The sequence below is a fragment of the Neomonachus schauinslandi genome, chromosome 7 (genome assembly GCF_002201575.2).
Source record: "Neomonachus schauinslandi chromosome 7, ASM220157v2, whole genome shotgun sequence".
NCBI classification, from domain to species: Eukaryota; Metazoa; Chordata; class Mammalia; order Carnivora; family Phocidae; genus Neomonachus; species Neomonachus schauinslandi.
In genome coordinates, this window is record NC_058409.1 from 72,610,356 (window position 1) to 72,632,045 (window position 21,690).

The 21,690-nt window shown below is 34.0% G+C and overlaps 1 pseudogene; it reads right to left on the minus strand.

Moving 5' to 3' along the window:
• Window positions 1-1,130: 1,130 nt before the first annotated feature.
• On the minus strand, window positions 1,131-1,528 carry LOC110588801 (annotated as a pseudogene).
• Between the last annotated feature and the right edge of the window lie 20,162 nt (window positions 1,529-21,690).

A 21,690-nucleotide genomic window follows, 5' to 3' on the forward strand; every position in this document is an offset into this window, starting at 1 on the left:
AATACATTTTAAAAGCTAGATATATTTTTAAAAGATCATGCCTACAATAAGTAAATTATGTGGTGATAGAACATCAAGAAAAAGTTGATGAACAAAAAGGCACATTCTAAGCGTTCAGGAGTAGAAAGAACAGAAGAGTTCTTTTTGGTTTGGTTTTAGTATAGGAAAAAAGGGAAATAGGTATATTAAAATTATTTTCATAAGTCAGAGGAAGACAAATACCATATGATTTCACTCATATGTGGAATTTAAGAAACAAAACAGATGAACATAGGGGAAAGGAAAAAAATAGAGAGGGAAGCAAACGATAAGAGACTTTTAACTATAAAGAACAAACAGGGTTGCTAGAGGGGAGGTGGGCTGGGGGATGGGCTAAATGGGTGATGGGTATTAAGGAGGGCATTTGTGTTGAGCACTGTGTGCTATATGAAAGTAATGAATCACTAAATTTTACTCCTGAAACCAGTATTACACTACATATTGACTAACTAGAATTTAAATAAAAATTGAAGTCCAAAAAATTAGTAAAATCAATCTTCTAACTCTCTCCATTATATATAAGAAATAATTGTTTATGGCAATATCTTTAAGTTGGTTTCTACCCTTTATGATTTTATAAACTTAATTTACTTTGTGTGGCATTCATCTAGCAAAGGTACATAAATATAAACATCAAAGTTTGACCTGTTGTATAGTCATACACCTGTTTGTGTCCTAAAAATATAAGGTTATATACCTGGGTTATTTTTTTAACTATACACAATCATGGAAACTAAACAGGAATTAATCATGTGTAATCAACACATTTCATAAAGGCCTGATACCTGGTAAACCTTGCCTTTGGCTATGCCAGTGAGTCAATAACTATGGGTAAAGACTATAAATTCTATTGCCATCTAAGTACCATCTGATGGACTTTTTTCTAAGTGATACAACTGCATTTTCCCAGCAATTCACTTGAACAACAAAAGTAATTTTTAAAGAATTAAATAGTAAAAAATATTATGCAATTAAAAAAAAATAAAATTATTTTTCAGGGGACGGTTTCCGTCAGTTGAAGCAGTTAACGTTGGCTTTCTTCTCCCTGGTCCCAAAGGTGTCTTTTCTTTCATTGGCTTCTGAGAATGTGTTTAGTCTTGGACTGTGTAGAGGTGATACATTCAGGCTACCACCAGTGCTGAGATGGCTGGGATCACCCAGGTGATCCATCACCTGGAATTAGAAATAAGTAGTAATGAGAGTTTCCGAGTCTTGGTTATCTTTGATCTGTCATCTGGATGAGTGACGTATGTTTTGCACATTTCTCAAGCATCTGTAAAGTGCCCAGCATCCTCAAAGTTTTCCAGTTTCCAAAGTAGCATCCAGTTTGTTCCTTTAAGACTTCTTCCCTACGAGGATGCTCCTCCGAAATCGTGGTCACATTGTACACCTTGTGGTATAGGATCAGCCAAGTGCTTTTGCTGTGGTTGTGCTTCTGGATCTTTTCCAGGGTATAGTACTTGACGGTCTGGTCCAACTGCCCAGCCATTTTGGAACGCAGCAAACCTCAGGCAGGGCAGACACCAGCTGAGCCTGGTGTAGCAGAGTGTGCATCTCATCTAGTTGGGCCCTGGACATTCCCGGCACCGTGGCCCCACACCCAGAGCCTCATTTTCTAGAGATTTTGCTGGTATTTTTAAAGAACAATTCAGAATACCAGAATATTGACAAGTTTCATTTCAGAAGAATTTTTTGAAGATCAAATATTAAGATATCAGTTGAAAATTATTTTATATTGCTTTCTAACATATTAAAGTTAACAATTAGTTTGCGTAATTATTAGTGATACATATAACATTTATTTTTGGCATACACTTTGGATTTTGCATAATCCTTAGTACAGAAACAAGCTACATCTTCCTTCTTTCTGTGACTATAATGTAGAACTGCATTCCTGGAGTGTTTGATTTTATTGATAATTTCTAGTTCAGTATTTCCTAAATGTCATTCTACCACAATACATTTTCACTAGTTCATAATACAGTGAGAAAAATAAGGATAATGTATATTTTGCATAAAACTGAATGTGTTTGATTTAAGAATTATCCTTTATTTTGAGATTATGCCCTTATTGTTATGAATTTCCATAGTCCTGTTATTTAGAAATTATGGTAATAATAAATGGTGGTTGGCATTGATTTATAAGATATACTTATTTGGCCAAATAAAATGTCTGCAACACTTGGTCAGACCTATAAATATTTAATTTTGGAATTTCACCAGTCCTTCAAACTTAGAGGATTAAGAACTACTCATTTAATTACTACATAGTTCTTCAAAATCCTAAGCAAAGGAAAAAAATTCTAAAAAGCTCACAGGAAATCTGTGTTCACATAGTGATAAAAACTTAATCTGTTTTGAAAATAAATATTCAATTCTGATTCTAGTAATTATGGATCCTTATTTTTATCTGTAAGTATCCTAAGGTAGAGTTGGTCCTCTATACTGATGTAGCTTTTAATTAATTAATTAGTTAATTAATTAATTTTTAGATTTTATTTATTTGAGAGAGAGAGAGTGAGAGAGAGAGTGCACAGAGCGGGGGTCAGAGGGAGAAGCAGACTCCCGGCTGAGTGGGGAGCCCAATGGGCTCCATCCCAGGACCCTGGGATCATGGCCAGAGCTGAAGGCAGAAGCCTAGCCTAACCAACTGAGCCACCCACGCTCCCCCTGATGTAGCTTTTGATCAGACTTCTGGATTTCATTTATATGGATCAACTTTGTTTTGAAATTTAGGTGCAGTTAATTGAACTAACCGCATTTTTCAGTCCATGACTTATTTTTCTCATTGGTCCATACAAAGCTTCCTTTCTTTCCTTCTTGTTCTTTTTTCTCTCATACCTCACTTTCATTTTCCCCTCTTTGAAAACTAAATATTTTTAATCTATGTATTTAAATTTGAATATGTTCCTCCAAAAGCATATTGTTTATATTAATATATTCTTAATTAATATAAGTAGTATTTTATATTTTTCATTTTATTTATTTTAAAACTGAGTCCTCCTTTTTGACATTGTTCATGTTGTTACTTGTACATCTAATGTAGCTTCTAACTGCTGCATAAAATTCCATAGTCTATGTCAAGAACTCAGAAGGATTTCTTAAACTTAAAAACCAGGAATGATAACATTACCTGAAATTAAATATTCTGTTCAATTAAGGACTCCTTGGACAACAATCACTACCTGGAAGTAGAAAGCTACTTGCAAAATCCAATAATAACTGGGGTTTAATATTTAAAATATGCAAATGACTCTTGCAAATCAACTAGAAAAATACACCCCAGGAGAAAGGTAAAAATAGATTAACACAAAATTTAAAGAAGAGCAAACTTAGAAAATTAAGAGGCCTGGGATAAGATGGTCAAAATAATGAGTAATATAAGAAATGCTCATTAAAGCAACATTTAGCTATGACTTTAAATCACTAGACTAGCAGACATTAGAAAGATGGATAGTAGCAACTGAGACATGAAGGTATAAGAACTCTATTGCATTCCTGGTGTTAGTGGAGAACAATGTAGCATGACTTATTTAGAAGAAGTGTAAGTGTAAACCCATCATTCTACTTCTGAGTATATATCTAAGAGGAATTAAGGGGGCATACATGGGGATTTTCTTTGTAGAAATGTTCATGGAGGTGAGCTGGAAGCACCCTGGATGTCTGTTATCTGGGCAGGGGTAGAGAAACCTGGGGCAGTGGGTATGTAAAATGTGGAGCATATGGGTGTTCAAATGCCAGCCATCAAAAAGGAGTTCTATGATATTTAAAATAGTTTGTATTTTTCTGATTTTAAATTTGAAGTCCCTTAATGTGCTCATGGGCCACTTAAGAAAATAAAAGTGCTATATGTGGGATTTAAACAAACCAACAAGTACAAAAACCAAGCTCATAGGTACAGAGGAGAGATTGGTGGCTGCCAGAGGCAGGAGGTGGGTGGAGGGTGAGTGAAATACATAAAGGATGTCAAAAATTATGAAATTCCAGTTTGAAAAAAATAAGTCATGAGGATATAATGTACAACGTGGTGACTAGAGTTAATAAATCTGTATTGTGCATTTGAAAGTTGCTAAGAGAGTAGATTTTAGAAGTCCTTATAACATACCCCCAATTTTTTTGGTAACTATGTATGGTGATGGATGTCAACTAGACTTATTGTGGTGATCATTTCACAATATATACAGATATCAAACGATTATGTTGTACACCTGAAAGTAATAGAATGTTATATGTCAATTATACTTCAATTAAAAAAAAAGAAAGAAAATGAAAGTGCACTTTACCAAATTTTTAATGTCTGAAGGCTGCAGAATAAGGACATGGTTAGGGACTCTTGTGATCTGCCCCATCTTCAAATACTTTCTAAATAAAAAAAAAAATACATGGAAGAATACTTAATAAAGTCTAATAGCGTTAAAAGGATTACAACTAAAAATACAGTCTCCTGCTGTATCTCTTTTAATTATCAAAACAGCCTTCCCTGTTGGTACCACTTCCAACTTTTAGCTATTTTTAAATATTTACCTCCATATTTTTAAATTATGTACTCATACTATCATCAATTTATGATTTTGAGATATTTATTTAAACTTGAATATGCTATTTCAGTTTTTCTTTTTCAGGCAACCTCATACTCCCCATATTTCATTCTTCCTCCCCATCCACCGTCCTGCTTCCCTGCCCTGCTATCCACCATGGTGCCTGGTGTCTCTGAATCTCTTGCCTCTCTGGTTCAATAGGTACAGAAAAGGCTGATTTCTCAGAATGGTCAGTGGTGGTGGTTACAGTTATTCACTTAGAGATATGGAGGTTATGGTAGGGGCCTCAATATTTAATTTTCCTTTTTAGACTTTCCACCAATCTTCTTGTTTTCATTCACCCCTCCTCAACTTGTTTAATTCTGTCACCTCTGAGTGTTGAACTATGAACGTCATCATGGATCTGTGGAACAAACTTTCTTCCAATTATTATCTTTGGAAATCTCTGAGGTATAACAGCGACCATTTTGCTAAATGCATTACGGGTCTGTTTATTTCCTTCTTATATAGTATTTTGGGTTTGAAGATATTGCCCAGTTTTATTAAATATTGTACTTCTATTTCTATTTTTTTCTACTTGTGAGTTTTGGGAGATTATTTATTTATCAAACAATAGAACAGTTTATGTAGAAATTCTACATAGGATTTTTCAAGCATCAGTCTATAAGACTATAGAACCTTTTCTGGTCATAATTTTCTAGGACTAGGATTCCTTAGAGAGCACTTTGTATAAATGCTCTCATAGGGCATTATTATCTCACGCATACTTCCTTAGTTGCCCTTCACACCATGTCTGCACATTAAATGCTATTACTTTTCCAGTTTAACAGATGAAGAAACAGAGACTTAGAGGTTTAATCATCTGCCCAAGATCACAAAGCCTCTAAAGGGCAGCACTAACATTTGAACTTCTAGCTCCATAGCCCAGGCTTAGCCTTCTGTGCTAGCAAGAACAAGGATTATTGGTGACTTCTTGCAAAACCAGGGCTGGTGGGTGGATTCAATGAGCTACAAGATGTATATTATGTAGCTCTCAAAAAAAAGTTAGCTTCCTCTACTTTCGTCTTTATTTTGCCATTTAACCTGGTATTTAATTTTTTTTAAACATGTGTATCTTATTTCCTTAAATAGGTAACCTTGTTTGAAGAGAAGTTTTTCACCCATTTTGTAGTCATTCTAAAACCAAATCCAGCTTTTTAGCTGAATATAGAATTTAGAACTCAATAATTACTTTTATAATAAGTATTTAGAGATTGTCTTTTGATATTTAAGATGTTTCTATTAATATGGGTTATTATCCAGGTATTTTTATATGTTTAAAATAACAGTTTTGCAAAGCTTTTCTACATAGTCTCTATTTACTGGTTATTATTAGGGATAAAACAGGTTTGAGTATCATTGTGAAAATTCTGAAATAAATTAGATTTTACAAGACTTTCTCTGTAATTCTAAAATGTTAATTAAAATAATATTTTTTATAATTTGAAGTAAAGAAATAATAAAGTACACTTGGCTGGCCACTTAAGTTTTGGGGCTGGGGTCATCATTGCCTCACAAAAGGTGCTTGATTATGGCTTAGTATTATAATAGACTTCTAGGTCCAGATTACATGCTGAGTCTCTTAACTTAATTTCAATGGAGATTAAAAGTCCAGAGTGGGGAATACAGTCAATAATATTGTAATAACATTACAGTAATGTATAGAATTGTTGAATCAGTATGTTGTATGCCTGAAGCTGAAGAAACATTGTATGTTAATTATATTTCAATTAAAAAATTCAATCCAGCATAACATTCTTGGCCCTTCAAAATATGGTTCAGTGTGCCTTTTAAATTATATTTTTACATTTTTCCCTACTCGCTGCTATTATCTTGGCTCATTACTCTCCAAACATGTCCTCTGCTTTCTTTCTGGCACTACTCATGTTGATCCTCTGTCTGATGAAATCATGTGCATCTTTCCAGGTCTTTCTCAAGTTTTATCTTCTCAGTGAGGACTTAATCCTTTCACCTACATTCTTGAATTCTTACAGTCCAGGTTGAATTGATATAGCAATTTTTATATCAATATTCCAATATTATTCTGTTATATATTATAGCAGTATTATTCTGTGATACATATTCTATTTCTTCTTCCCATCTCTCAATTTCTACCTATTCTCCTACTCCATGCTTCCAGACTCTTGAAGCAAGAGTTGAAAATAATAAATGAATCCTATTGGTCTTTGTATAATAATAATAATAATAATAGTAACTTTTATAATAATAAGAACAACAATAACAATGATACCTGAAATTGTTGAATGTTTACTAGAGGTAGATGCTATAGTTTGGCTTGCAGTATCATATCTCTTTAGTCTATACAACTTACAATGACATAGGTATTATTTTTATCACATTTTATAGATGGGGAAACTCAGACTTAGAGAAGTTACTTTCTCCAAGACCACACAGCTAGTGAGTGGTGGGGCCAGGATTTCACTCCAAGCATTAGGATTCCAGAGCACATATTTTGAATCACACACAGTAATCTCTATAGCACTGTTGCCAATACTAGAAACTCAATAATTTTTTTAAGTTGAATTTATATTTCCAAAGAAGCATACATTTACATATCAAAATTTGATGCAACATGGTTAGTCTATTTTACACATGTGCTTTCTTCAGAAACATGCATTGTAAAGGGTATTTGCAGTATATTACTTTTTATGGAATATTACTTTTATAAGAATGGATATAAGCACTCTGTAGTATAGAAGATTAGACAATATGGTTTGAAAAACATTGAAATCATTTGACTATCATACCACTTGAAGAAATGACTTTTCAAATCTAAGTTAATAACTTTTCCCATTATAAAACATTGTTCTTAGAAATTATCCATGATGCATATTGTTATTGTTTATCACTGGCCGTTTTTTGACTCATCTTTTGCTGAATAAATACAAGCTTATTTTCTTGCCTATTTACTCCAGGCCAGGGAGGGCAAATAGATTTTATCTCAAGGATCACCTGTGTTTGTTCAATTAATAGTAGCTACCTAGAACACTGAGTTAAGAAAGACTCTGAATCTTTGCCCAGGACTCACGTAAGAGTGAACTATGATCAGTTAGAAATATCTGATGTAAATGTAGGACTGGTACAAATACCACCATGCCTGCTGCACACTTGCCATTCCTGTTGTAGGCTGTTGTCTTTTAGTGCTCTATAGACATATGTTGGAGTGTAAATGAATTTTGGTATTAAGTAAAACATAACTGAATAAGGAAATGCTTGGAATACAACAGTGATTTGTTCTGAGCTAGGTATTTTGGAATAGGTCACTCTTTATATTAATTTATCATGTATGTAAGGTATAGATTTTTAGCATTATCTCTGCTAATGTCTTTGTCATCATGTATTATGATCTATACATTCTTATTATATATCTTGGCACTATTTTCTTATCTTTTTATTAGGCACTGTTACTGGAGAGCTTTCATCCACTCTGGGTGATGCCAAAGATACATTTCACTAAAACAGTAATTACGCTTCTGGACCTTTGCCTGGTAAAATGGACATATAAAATATGTGGTAAGTTTATTAAATTATTATCCAGCTTTTATTCCTCAGGTTTTTTCTTATGTATTTACGGAATAAGGTAGTCAATAAAGGTATTGGGTTATAATGATGACAGTGAATGTTTGTAAGTAATCTTACAAGTTTCCTGGCTCCCTTCAAGCCCTAATTCTGCAGCTTGATTGGTCTTGTCCATGTTTTGAGTCTTTTGTTTTTGGTTTTATTTAAATTATATAAGAATTTCAACCTGAATATAAAGATAAATGATTACCTCTAGTTTTGGGGAATAGCATATACATTGTTTATGCTTATTAAAGATTAAATCTTATTTTATTTTCAAATGATATAGCTAATTTGGGTTTTGTTGGAAATATACCTAAATTTTGCCACAAGTCTCTCATGACATGTTTCTCTGCCTGGAAGTTTTCATTCACATTAACACATATCTTTACCGATTTTAATCCCATTGAGATGTCCATATGAAGTTCTAAGAAGTGATAAATGCCTTTAGAAATATTTGCCATCTTAATGTCTACATGGCTTTAAGAAACTAAGCTGAAACACTGTTCCTCGTGATATGGGTTGTTTTTTGCCTACGGTAATAAAAATTTCAATAAGCATTCTCTCACAGATAACTTTTATCTTCATCCTACATTTGACTTTACATATGTATAAAATTATATATGTGAAATTAACTTTGTAATAAAAATGTTATTCTCATTGTAATCAGGGTTCTTAGCTACAGGCACTTGGACTCACTCTAGCCAGTTAAACAGAAAAGGATTTATTCAGGATTGTTAGGGACCTCACGGGATCACTGAGGGAGCTGAAGAAATAGACTTGAAAGAAGTAAACTGCTAAGGGAACCTGCTGGGATATTCTACAGATCAATGCCCCAGGTTTTTTAATAGATAAATTATTAAGGGCAGAAAGGGGTGAAGGAGGAACCTATAGATTAACAAATACTTAAAAGACACAGCAAAATTTTAAAAGGGGGCTAAGATTAAACTATGGTGTCTAGGGATACATACTGTTAAAAGATAAACTGAGGCATATTAAAAATTTTAAGAGTTTATTTGATCAAAAATCCGTTCTAACTGGCCAGTGCCTAACCGGAAGTGGTTAGGAGAAAAGGTGGAAGCAAAGTAAGAAAATTACTGAGTGGCTATAGCTTAAAGCCTAGTTGGTTGTTTGTGATTGGCTGTCCTTAGGTTTCAATTTCATAACTGTGAGGCATTTACAGGCTTAAGCATTTTGGTTTGCTTACTTTCATAGGCCTCGGTATTAGAGTCATTTTGATCTGATGGTCTCCTTGTTTAATTCAATAATACTTAGGTGATAAAAATACAATGAAACAGAAGGAAGTAATTGTTATAAATGTCAGGATAGTGGTTATATTTAGGGGCAAGAGGGACTCGTTATGGTGATGGGTTACATGGAGGGGCTTCTGGGTGGCTTGCAAAATTCTACTTTATGATCTGGGTGGTAGTTATAAGTGAGTTCATCTTAAATGTTATTCATTTTTTCTCTTTTCTCATATCAGTGTATAATTTGAAAACAAAAAATGTTGTGGATGGAACTAGAAGGTATTATGCTAAGTGAAATAAGTCAATCAGAGAAAGACAATTATCATATGATCTGTGGAATTTAAGAAACAAAACAAAGGATCATGGGGGGAAAGAGGAAAAAAATAAAACAAGATGAAACCAGAGAGGGAGACAAGCCACAAAAGACTCTTAATCATAGGAAACAAACTGAGGATTGCTGGAGGGGAGAGGGGTGGAGGGATGGGGTAACTGGGTGACGGGCATTAAGGAGGGCACGTGATGTAATGAGCACTGGGTATTATATAAGACAGATGAATCACAGACCTGTACCTCTGGAACTACTAAGATATTATATGTTAATTAATTGAATTTAAATTTAAAAAGTTAAAAAAAATACAATTCAAAATAAAAAAACATGTCAACAACATGTCAGTAGTATCAACTTCTTATTGGAGAAAGAGTACTTTTTTAAACATGCTATGTTTGCATTTACTGTGTTTTTATTGGAAAAGTTAAATTGAAGAATTTTTAAATTTGAATTGTACCTAAAAACTATTTTAACATTAATGTACAACACCAATGTACTCAGACAAATATAATGTACAACTCGGTTCAGACAAAAAACAAATACATATATTCTCCTAGTCAAGTTTGAATCCTTGAATACCAAGGTATTGAAAGTTTATACACATAATGAATATGAATGACTATCAAGATTATTAATTTGCAAGAGTGGAATAGTGGCCTGAATTCAGATACTGATTTCTTTGTAACCTTTAGGAATGGCTAGATAATTTATATAATAATTGATTTAGATGTAAAATTAGACATTATATTGAAACCATTTTTTCAGTCTGTCCCAAAGCTCTTTCCTTCCTTCTCTTGTAACATGGTAACACCTGCTTTCCTTTAGGAGACTGGCCCTCTTCCATTCCCATTCTGTGATGACAGTATACTGCCTCTCGCTCAAGGATCTGCCCAGCAACAGGTAGTGACCAAGATGGTCCAGAGGCCTTCTCTGGAATTTTATATTTTGACTTTCAAAGGGCAGAAATCTCTCCTTGCTTGTGATCATTTGATGGATTGGTATGTACCTAGAAAAGAGAGTTTACTAACACTCTCAGAGAAGTGGTTCTGAGGCCCAGAGAGAGAGGGAAGCTGGAGGGTCTGATAGTGTTATTTGACATCCCATTTAATCTGAATCCAGATCCACTCTTACAGTTCCCAGTTACATGGACCAATAAATGCCTTTTTTGCATTTGTACTTATACTAGTGTGAAGTGAGCTTCTGTCATTTGTGAATTAAAGAGTTCCAACTACTTTAGGGAGCATGATAAAATATCTGTTTTTAAATTCCTTAATATTAGTTGGAAATTGCCATAAATATCACCTTTATACACAAAAATAGGATGGAGAAAAGTTATATTAATCAAGCATCTGGTTCTAATCTACCAACTAAACTGATTTTTTGGTCAGTCTTTTGGATTCAAATAAACATTTAATAAAGACATTTGTCAAATTTAATCAGTGAACCTGGTAATTGTCAGTTAAGCTATCCTGAAATGTCTCCTTCTCTTTAGCACTTCTTACACACTCGCTTAAACATATATATATGCTTAACATATATATATATACATACATATATATGTGTATATATATGTGTGTGTGTGTACATATATATATATATATGATAGATGATGTGAGATTTGCTAATGACAGAAAGAAAGGAGGTTTTTACCTTGAAGTTAATAATTTATTTTCAACTTTTAGATTTGGAAATTAAGCACCTTTAATTCTCAAAAAGGAAAAAAAAGTTACCACATCTGAGGGGTCCATCCACATATAAACCTGATTTTAATGATGAGATCCTGGACTTTGAGCATTGACCATTAACCATGGTTGAGCATCTTTTCATATACCTATCTGCCATCTGTATATTTTCTCTGGTTAGATCTTTTGCCTATTTTTTAATTGGGTCCTTTGTTTTCTTATTGTTGAGTTTTACGTCTCTTGCTCAGTCTTAGAGATTTCTTAACAAGGAGCCTGAATATAGGAAGGGTAAAAAGAGAAGTAAATGAACAAGAAGTTGAGGATCTAAGAAATATTTTTTTGAGCGGTTGGTTTTGCTTGCTTGTATGTATCTTAAGAATCAAACTTAGGAGAAAGTACCCTGGTGCATAATAGAAGATGTTAGAAAACAAGGGGTGGGGCCTGCTCTAGATCCTGCGTCCAAATCATAGTTTATTTTTGGCACCTTTCATGTGTCCCAAAATTGGGACAGAGAGGTTGGGAGTCAGTGTTGGAAAAGCACCCTCTCTTTCTGAGGCTGTAAGAGAAGTGAATGATAAAGCAAAGTAATCAAATAGAGAACCTGATACTGAAGGTGTAAGCGAACCAACATGAGTTTGCTCCTTGGTGAGTCAGATACACCAGGTGGAGTTGTCCCACAAAGTCAACAATATTTCCAGCAAATAAGGTGATCACTGGGAATAGCTTCCAACACAGTGACTCCCTGAGGGAGGATGAATGGGTACCTTTTGTTTAGGGTAAAGATAAATTTTTGGATAGGGAAGCCTTGTCATGATATGTAGAGACAGGCATAAAGTCACACATGTACCTTAAGGAAACAGGCATTGATGTATAATGCATGCTATGTAAATGAGACTGAGGCTCCTCCTTGGGCAGAGATTAGTGTTAGAATGAGGTAAAGGTAATTGCTGGTCATTCCAGGGGTCACTCCATGGTCCATCTGCACAGACATGAGTGGGGGGTTTAGCTCAAATGGTCTGGGTGGTCTGTGCCAGGGGGAGGTCTTGTCAGGGCGTTCACTTTCACCTGAGGGGTGGTTTCAGGTGTCACTTGTCTGAATTAAGAAGTAAACCAGAAAGAAGAGTGTAAGGAAAAATATAACACAAAGATTGGTGAGTATAAGCAGGTGGGCAGTAAAGGTCAGGTCTTGGGGTCTAGCTAGTGACAAAGGTAGCTGAGGAGGAAATGCTTCCTGGAGGACATAGATAACCACCATGATCTGAGGTTGCTGATGACAGGAAATTAATTCAGAACTTCAGTTAAAACGTCTGGTTTCAGTCCCTGCTGCGTCCACCAGTATCAGTGTCAGCAACCACTTCAACCTCCCAACCCCTAGAACAGCAGAGCTTCTGAGAACTTTTCCAAGTCATAGGGATTTCTTGCCTTAATCAAGCCAATCAGGTAAAGTTGCAGTGAACATTATTTCTGAACCTGTTCTAACAGTTTACTTATTCTTTTTTTTTTTTTTAATTCTGTCAAAAACAAAGGTCCATTCTTTCTCTCTTTAAAACCTAGAAAGGGCTCTTCACCTTTTTGGATCTGTGACCTATACTGAAATGCTATGCTGAGCCAAAAACCATTAGGGCTTAGGTAATTTTTTAAATGTTTTTGAGTAATGGTAGAGATAAAAGGTACTGATATAAGGTATTTTTAAGAAAAATATTCTTATGTTAGATAAGAAGTATAGTGTAATATTTATAAAGAATATAGTCTATCCAAATTTTATTTTTTAGGGTGTTTTCTTAATACAAAGCATATTTGAATTATAGGTAACCCATCCCATGATATATGCTATATGCAATAAGGAATATATTCCAAATTTTATTTTGGGGGATAAATAACTCAGAATATATATATTCATAACATGTCTTATATTCTGCTTTATTTTGTCCCTTAACTCTAAAGTAGGCTATATTCCTTATTGCATATAACATATAGCATAATATCTACTGCCTATAATGCAAACGTGCTTTGTATGAAGAAAAAATGCCCATGGTTATAGTATTTTTATTGTCCTGGGCAATAATAGCACTTAATAAAGGTGTTTTATTCCTGAATCTTGGTCTTATCTCTTAGCTTAATTTTATGACTTTCAATCTTTCATGCTATCAGTTTTTCATCTTAAAAATGAGGTTATTATCTCCCTGTCTTCCATATACCATATACAATAATCTTGGGTATAAAATAGTATTATAGGAGGCTTTCATCTCTCTTTGAGAAAAAAAAATTACATTTTTATGACAGTCTGTTTAGGGCCATGATTTGAGTCACAGACTTTCATTGTAGAGTAAGATGGCATTTTTACATAAATTCTCCCAGGTATTTTACAGCAGGGGGTCCTGAGATGATCTCCACCTTGTTAGAGAATTCTACTGAAATTAATTAATTGGAAATTTTTATAAAATTTTATTTTTTCTAAGTAATTTTTGTTGGGTAGTATAAAATTCCTTATGTTGCAGGTCTCAAAAATATTTTAGAAAATATGAAGTGTACCATATTGACATAAAAAAAACCAAAAGGGCATTTCTAGTTTCCATTGTGTCAAGTGGGTGACCTTTTGAATCTGAACTAAAACAAATTGGCAATGACAGCTTCAGATTTTCACTGATCTCTCTTGAAAAACATTACTGCAAATTGTATCTTAGCAGAAGTGCTTTTAAAAAAATAATGAATTATTCATGAAAAATCACTTCATCTCATAGTGTACCTGCTGAGAAGGCTTTGCATTGCCTATTAAAGTGTATGCAAAAGCTGTGCAATTAAACCTTCAATATCAGATTTATTTTGCTTTGCTAATACCCTATAATGTATCATAGGAAGGGCAATGACAAACATGTATTTGAATTCATAGATCATTAAAAAAATAATTAGTGCTTGAAAAGGTCACAGAAAAGATCAAAGGAAGACTTGCTGTGACATTTAACCAGAGTTTGAAATGGTGAGGGACATACCTTTTTCTTTTGATACATACTCTTGTCCATTGCATTTGTATTATTTAGAATTAGTTTTCAAATTAGTTCATATTATTTTTAGATTTTTTTTTAGAATTAGATATTATTTAGAATTAGTTCATACCACTGCACCCAAGTTTTGCAGCACTTGCAGTAAAGCAATCACTGAAGACAGGCCACCATGTTGTCTATTCATGAGATGTCTAGTGCTAGTGGGTATCTCGTTAGTTGATCAAAAAGTCAGAAAAAAGATCTCATGACCAGGAGTTTAAAAACTCAACCATTTTGTACAGAAGACTTGAGCACCCTCAAAAGACCTTTTAGCTTAAAAATCAAAGCAGTTAAAATGCAGGTGAAATTTTACTACAAAACATATTCCCACAAAAAATTTCTAATCCGTAAATATACTTCTATTTGCAGTAGTAATACATAGACTCAAAAACTGCGTATTTCTTTTATCTATTAGACTTGTGTAACAAAATCATTTCTCAGGTCCCTGTCTCTATAATTATATTTTAAAGTATGGCTTCTGTTTTATTTGCATTATAGATGTTCATTCACTTATTCATTATTTCCTTTATTCAATAGTTTTAATCATTTCTTCTTTTATTCAACAAGTATTTATTGTGTACAAATTATGTTTTAATTATTGTGCTAGGTTCTAGTGGTGCAGAGATGAAAGTAGGTCCCTACCTTTAGGAAGTTCAAGGTTAGTGGAAGAGATAGACATGTAAATTTATAGTTAATACTGCAGTTGGGTAATGCTCTGATTGATTTATGCCCCAAATGTTTTGAGAACTTAAAAATGAGGCATCTAACACCTCCAGGTGTTGGAGGAATGCCAGTAAAGGCTCCCCAGAGATAATTGCACTTGAGGGTATCTTGAAAGGTGAGAATACGTTAGCTACATGGTAAGGAGGAGGAGGAGGGTATTCTAAGGAGAGACACAACATGCATAGAGGCAAGACACAACATTTCACCTTCAGGAGACTGCTTACAGGGTGCCGGTGGGGTTATGGTAGGAGATATGGTTGGGGGCTGGATCATGTTGTATCTGGTACTCTTGGACTTTGTCCTTTGGCAGCAGTCTGCCATTGGAGGACTTTAAATGGCAGACAATGATCAGAATTACCATCTTAAAAGTTTATTCTAGTGCAAGTAGCAGGTTAGATTGGAGGAGAGACTGAAGGTAGGAAAATTTTTAAAGTAATCAGAGTTGGACATGGTAACTGCTCTAATTAGATCAACAGCAGGAAGGATAATGAGGAGGGAATATATCTGAAACTTATTTAAAAGTAGAACTAACAGGACATGATGACAAATTGGATTTGTAGGACAGAGGATCCTGGAATGACAGGTATTTGGCAAGGTAGGTGATAATTTCCTTCAATATGGGATCTACAGAAAGAGGAACAGGCAATAGTTGAACTATGCCAAATTTTGGTCAACAGTTGTACCATAAAATAACAGCTAATTATATCAGCAAATTACAAAAGTGGAAAGAAAATTGTATTTCAAGGAGATTTGGATTTTATTTCTAGTTCTTGAAGAAGCTTAATGCATAAACTTGTAGGCCACTTAAATGCTCTGAGCCTCAATTTACCTTCAGATGCAAAAAATGGGAGGTTGGGTTACATGGTCTATAGAAGTATTTCAACACTAGAATTTTGATTATGGAAATTTTCCATATCAACAGTCTCAATTAAATACATGTTTGCTCCTAAATAACAATCCACAAAACAACAGCCCATGATAAATTTTAGGAGCCAAGAGGAGAGGGCTAGGGAGTATGTGGCTCTCTGTATGGTAATCTTTTCTTTTAATTTACCAATGTATTCTAGAAAAGGCTGATGTTTTCATCTTTATCCCTTAAGAATGCAATGTTACAATAGTGTTTAGTTTTACCAAATTTTAATTAAACAGTAAATTTAGAAATTTAGAAATAATAACTGGACATATTTCTTACTACAACATTAAAAGAAAAATTAAAATATCTTTAACTATATACCTGTATTAAACTTTTAGAGAAAACAGCTCAAGCTATTAGTGTAAGAAATATAAAGTCCTAATATTTAAATGTGAGTACATTTTATTATTCTTTAATTATCACTTCTCATTCATTAAGGCTTAGATATTCCTTTTTCTGGGCAAAATTTATGACCACCCCATCCCTTCCCCCCCTTTTCTGACATCCAGGTCTACTGCCTCAATGTGCCCTATATTCTGTTGTAACACATTACCCAGTTGCTTTAACCTCTCTTGGCCACTGCCCTTACTAGAATATGGGCTATTATCTAGAATATGGGTCCCTTGAAGGCAGCAACTTTATCTCCTTTATCTCTATTTACCCAAAACCTAATATTCTTTCTGGCATATAGTGAATGCTCACTAAATATTGGCCAGGTGAGTGAATAAGTAAGTGAATGAATGGATCTTCCTAGGAAGATGCAGTGCTCTCATTTCACCTCCTCTGTTAAAGAAAGATTCTTCAACAACCCTGAGAAGGTTACCTGGTTGATAATGAAACAGCAGTACCATCATTATATTGACCACATTTAGTTCTTCCTGTTCCTCAGTTCCAGATGACTAGAAATTTAATTGTGTCACTAACTTTCTCAATCAAGAGATGGAATCAAATCAATGTTATTGAAGTTACATCTCTATAAACCAGGTGATATTACTGATCTGCTACATAATTGAACCCACAATGGCAGGTTTTTCTTTTATTTCTGAGGTTCATAATAAATGGATTTTACAAAATATACACACATTATCAAATTATTTTAGATTGATATTATCTTCTAGTTCTTTGTGACCAGTCATCAATGTTGTAGTTAATATCAAGATTTGAGTACACGAGGCACATCAAAGTAAAATAATTGAGTTATTAACTAGATTTAATAATGACCTATCTCTTGTCTTCTTTTTATTGTATTGCCATTCTGCTAGTCTGGGTCCTTATTAACTTTCATCTCAATTATTACAATAGCTTCACCACTGAATGTACTGCTTTCTGTCTTGTCTGTACAAAATCTGTTCTTCCTACTGACTGCTAGAGTGATCTTTGCATAGAGAAGACCCAGAATGTAGTATCTCTGCTCAAACAGATTCCTCTTCCAGGTACTTACAAAATAAAGTCCACAGCTTGTGGACAAAGAAAGCCAGGTCTAGACTAAGATTCAAACCCAACTTATCTTTATAGCCTCTTCTCCTGTTATGTATCATAAAATCAGTTAAGTTTGAATCTCTGAATTACTTAAGCACGGGCAGCAGTTCACTCATGGTATTCTTTCTATTTTAGCTTGGCATTTTTTTCCTTCCACTCTGTCAAAATTCAAATTCCAGTTCAATGCCACATTACCTGAAAAAAATTCTTTGACTGACTAGATGAATCCTTTATTAAGCATCTCTTATTCCTTCAGTAAAATGTATCTTTTCTTTGTTATGTTTTCATAGTGCTTAAATATCCATGATAAGCTAATCATTCTGTTACAGTACGAGTAATTATACATGTTTAAGTCCTCTAATAGGGTTTGAGCTCCCTGAGAGGTGACCTCTGCCTTGGTGACTTTTGGATGCACAATGGCATTAAGAGATAATATGAAAACACAGATCCTGGGGTGGATGCAGGGCTTTTTGGGCTACCTTTCATGATGTAAGATTTCAAGTTCAGAAAATCAGAAAATTGTATTTGTTTTTCCATGGGCATGATTGAATCAATCACTTCATTGATTGAATCAGTCAATTCATACTACCTGAACTCATCAGAGTAAGGTTTTATAAGTTGCAGGGCTAACATTAATTTGTTATGGAGATATATTTATATCCTATAACTGGGACATCACCTTCTAAATGTGAAGGAAATTGGAAAACAAAATTAGTAATCAGAAAAATGCTCTAAAAAATAGGAGCAAAAGGTTTGTGACATGTATGCAGAAAGGAATGTGCTGGAATGTGTGTTTAGGGAGATGTTTCATTCACCCTAGGGGAGAGCTTGAAAGAAGTGATTTATGGTATCGAATATAGCTGTTTATTACCTTAACAGTTTTTCTCGGAAAGCAAAGTCTGTATCTCTTGGATATATGGACCATGATAGACACAAACTTTTTTTTTTCTTTGCTCATTTTTTTTTCTAGATTCTGAAGCTTTTCTGTTTTAACAAGACAACAATGATCTCAGATACATTATAGTAATATTGGTAGCTGCTTATTTCCCTCTTTGCCTTAATCAGTTGACTTAAGTTAAAGTTGAAAGGCGTATTTGTTAAGGTGACTGAATCCTGGAGATAGCCTGCGCTTCTTCCTCGAGGTCTGGAGTCACTATGGTCTCATTTGTAAACATGTTTACAGGAAATCTTTAAAGTTTGCCCACTTTTGGGGATGACTATATTTATCTCTTGTATATTGGGTCTTCTTTTGCATCTCAGAAGGTGATCCCTGATTCTTGATTGTACCTTCTGTGAAGTTTTAGACCATGGTTCTCTTTCCATACCCCCATGGCCCATGACCTATGAGTTGTGTCTTATATACCATCGATACTTAAGAGTCTGATCAGTAAAATACTACTAGTTGGTTTATATTTTGAAGCAATGAAATAATTACATATAGGTAAAAATAAGTATAAAACAAAGAATGTACTGTTATTTAAACTAACTATATATGATTTTTCTGAAAAGAGAAAGAATTCTGGGGTAGACCCAGGAATAGCTTCCAGCACATTCCTTTCTGCCATACATGTCACAAAGTTATTTTGCAATTTAGTAGAACACTCCTGACTGTTGGAAAGGTTTCTTTAACCTTCCCGTACTAAATCAGCATGAATTTGTGTACCCTCATTTGTAACAACCTCATTGCATGTACTTATATTATCGTGAGCTTTTTGGGACTCTGTTGAAGGACTTTTGAAGTTGAGATGGAAGATAACTTTTCTCTTTTGTGACTCTAAAAGGATATAAATATTGCTGATTGCTCAAAATTAGTTAACATATAATAAACTGGACTTTGTTTTTACTTGTAGCTTGATCAGGAATATCAGCAGCAACTCATAAAATAAAATGGAGAAAACCCCTTGAGGCATTTAATAATGTATCTATATTGTAAAACACAGCCTAATGAAATAAAAGCAAGTAAATGAAGGAAAAAACCTTACATTCCCAACAGCTAAAGCATCAAATAATGTTCACAGATAGTGAAACAAAACATTCCTATCTTGTTTGGCCTATGTCAGAGCCATGTGTAGATTCATTTGGAATGGACAACATTTTTGGGGTATAGGCTTCTGATAGTGAATGCCCTTCTTTTCCCCTTAACCACAGGATGAAGTTCTGAAGGCCTCAGAATTGTCATGACAGGGCGTAGAACAACAGATGGTCCCTAGGCAGACTAATCCTACGGTATTTAATGCCAAGAGCAAAACTGTAAACTGTTTCAGGGAAAACATAGAGCTCAAAACTGAAGAATTGATGAATAAATGTGAAATTGATTTTGAAATATTTGGTTTGAAATATATTTTAATTTTTCAGTCTAAACACACTTTGTTACTGATTTGAAATCCTACACCACTGTTTGGATTTAAAAATAAGTTCTCTGGAAATTGCTGGGAAGAAAACTCTCTCAGGAGGCTTTTCACTAACAATTTTTAAATGACCTCCCCCCCCCCAAAAAAAAGAATTATAACATTAGTTTCAGTTATTGTTTGAGTGTTAGTGTGTTTGAGCAAAGGGTCAAAAGAAGTAAACTTTTCAGAAATTTAATAAATGCATTTGAAGCCTATGGCATTTTCATAGAATTTGATATATAGTAGATTCATCTTTGGCCTCTCAAAGCAAGTTTAATTGCTTATTAAGAGGAGAATCTAATTTTACTCTTAATGTTATAGTGAGATTCCACTATGAAATACTTTTGCTCTTTACAAATAGGCATTCTGCTTTTCATTAAAATTTCTTTTTTAATATAAAAATATTCCTAAATTTAAAATAGGAAGAATATATGTGCCTTGTGGAAAATACAAACGGTATAAATATTTATAATGTAGGAAATAAACTTCTTTCAGTTCTCTCCCCAGAAATCATTACCATTGCCAATTAGATGAATTGCCATTCACCTTTCTCTCCTGCATATGTAATATATGTGTCCTTATACTCACATAATTTTTTAAACTAAAATATGGTGGTATTGGAAATACTGTTTTGAAATTTGGCTTATCAAAAGTTTTAAATCAATTAAAATGAAAGCTAGATTTCAATCTATGGCCAAAACAAACAAAACCTGTATTATTTTCTAAGAGTTTGTCTTAAGGAAGAAAATGAAAAAAAGAGCTATTTTGGTTCTATTTCATATTATAATAAGAAAATTTCTGGGGCACCTGGGTAGCTCAGTCTGTTAAGCATCTGCCTTCAGCTGAGGTCATGATCCCAGGGTCCTGGAATTAAGCCCCATGTTGGGCTCCCTGCTCAGTGGGGAGTCTGCTTCTTCCTCTCCCTCTGCCGTCCCCCTGCTCGTGCTCTCTCTCTCTCAAATAAATAAATAAAATATTTTTTTTTTTAAAAAGAAAATATCTTACAGAGGCTGGTGAAACAAACCATGAAAAAATATTATGGTAAATATATTTTTTAAAGATTTTATTTATTTATTTGATGGAGAGAGACACAGCGAGAGAAGGAACACAAGGCAGACGCTTAACGACTGAGCCACCTAGGTGCCCCTATGGTAAATATTTTTAACTAATTTTTTCAACTAATAAAATTATATTATATGTGAAGCACTGCACTAGGTTTTATGTGTTCAGGAATAAAAGGCATGATCTGGGCCTTAAGCAGCTAATAATCTGGTAAGATGGATAGAAAAGGAAAAAACAAAAACAATTACAGAAGTGTACTAAGTAGGGAGCCATGGAAACACGGAAGCAGGGCATACGAACAGGTGGAGATTGGCAAGGAAGTCTTCCTAAAGTTTAAATATTTTTCAGCTTTCAGTATTTGTAGGACCTCTAGAGATAATTTAGTACAATAGTTAAGATTGCTTTCTCATTTATAAGCTATATGTCCTTGGGTGAACATGCTCAGTCTCAGTTTACTCATCTATAAAGCAGATATAATGATGGTACTTGCTTAGAATTATTGTGAAGAATAAATGAATTCATATACTTAAACGTTTAGAACAGTGCCTATAACTAAGCAGTAATTGCATGATGTATTTACTATTTGAAGCTAAGTTAGCCATTGGTCAGTAACATATACAAGTCTGCTGC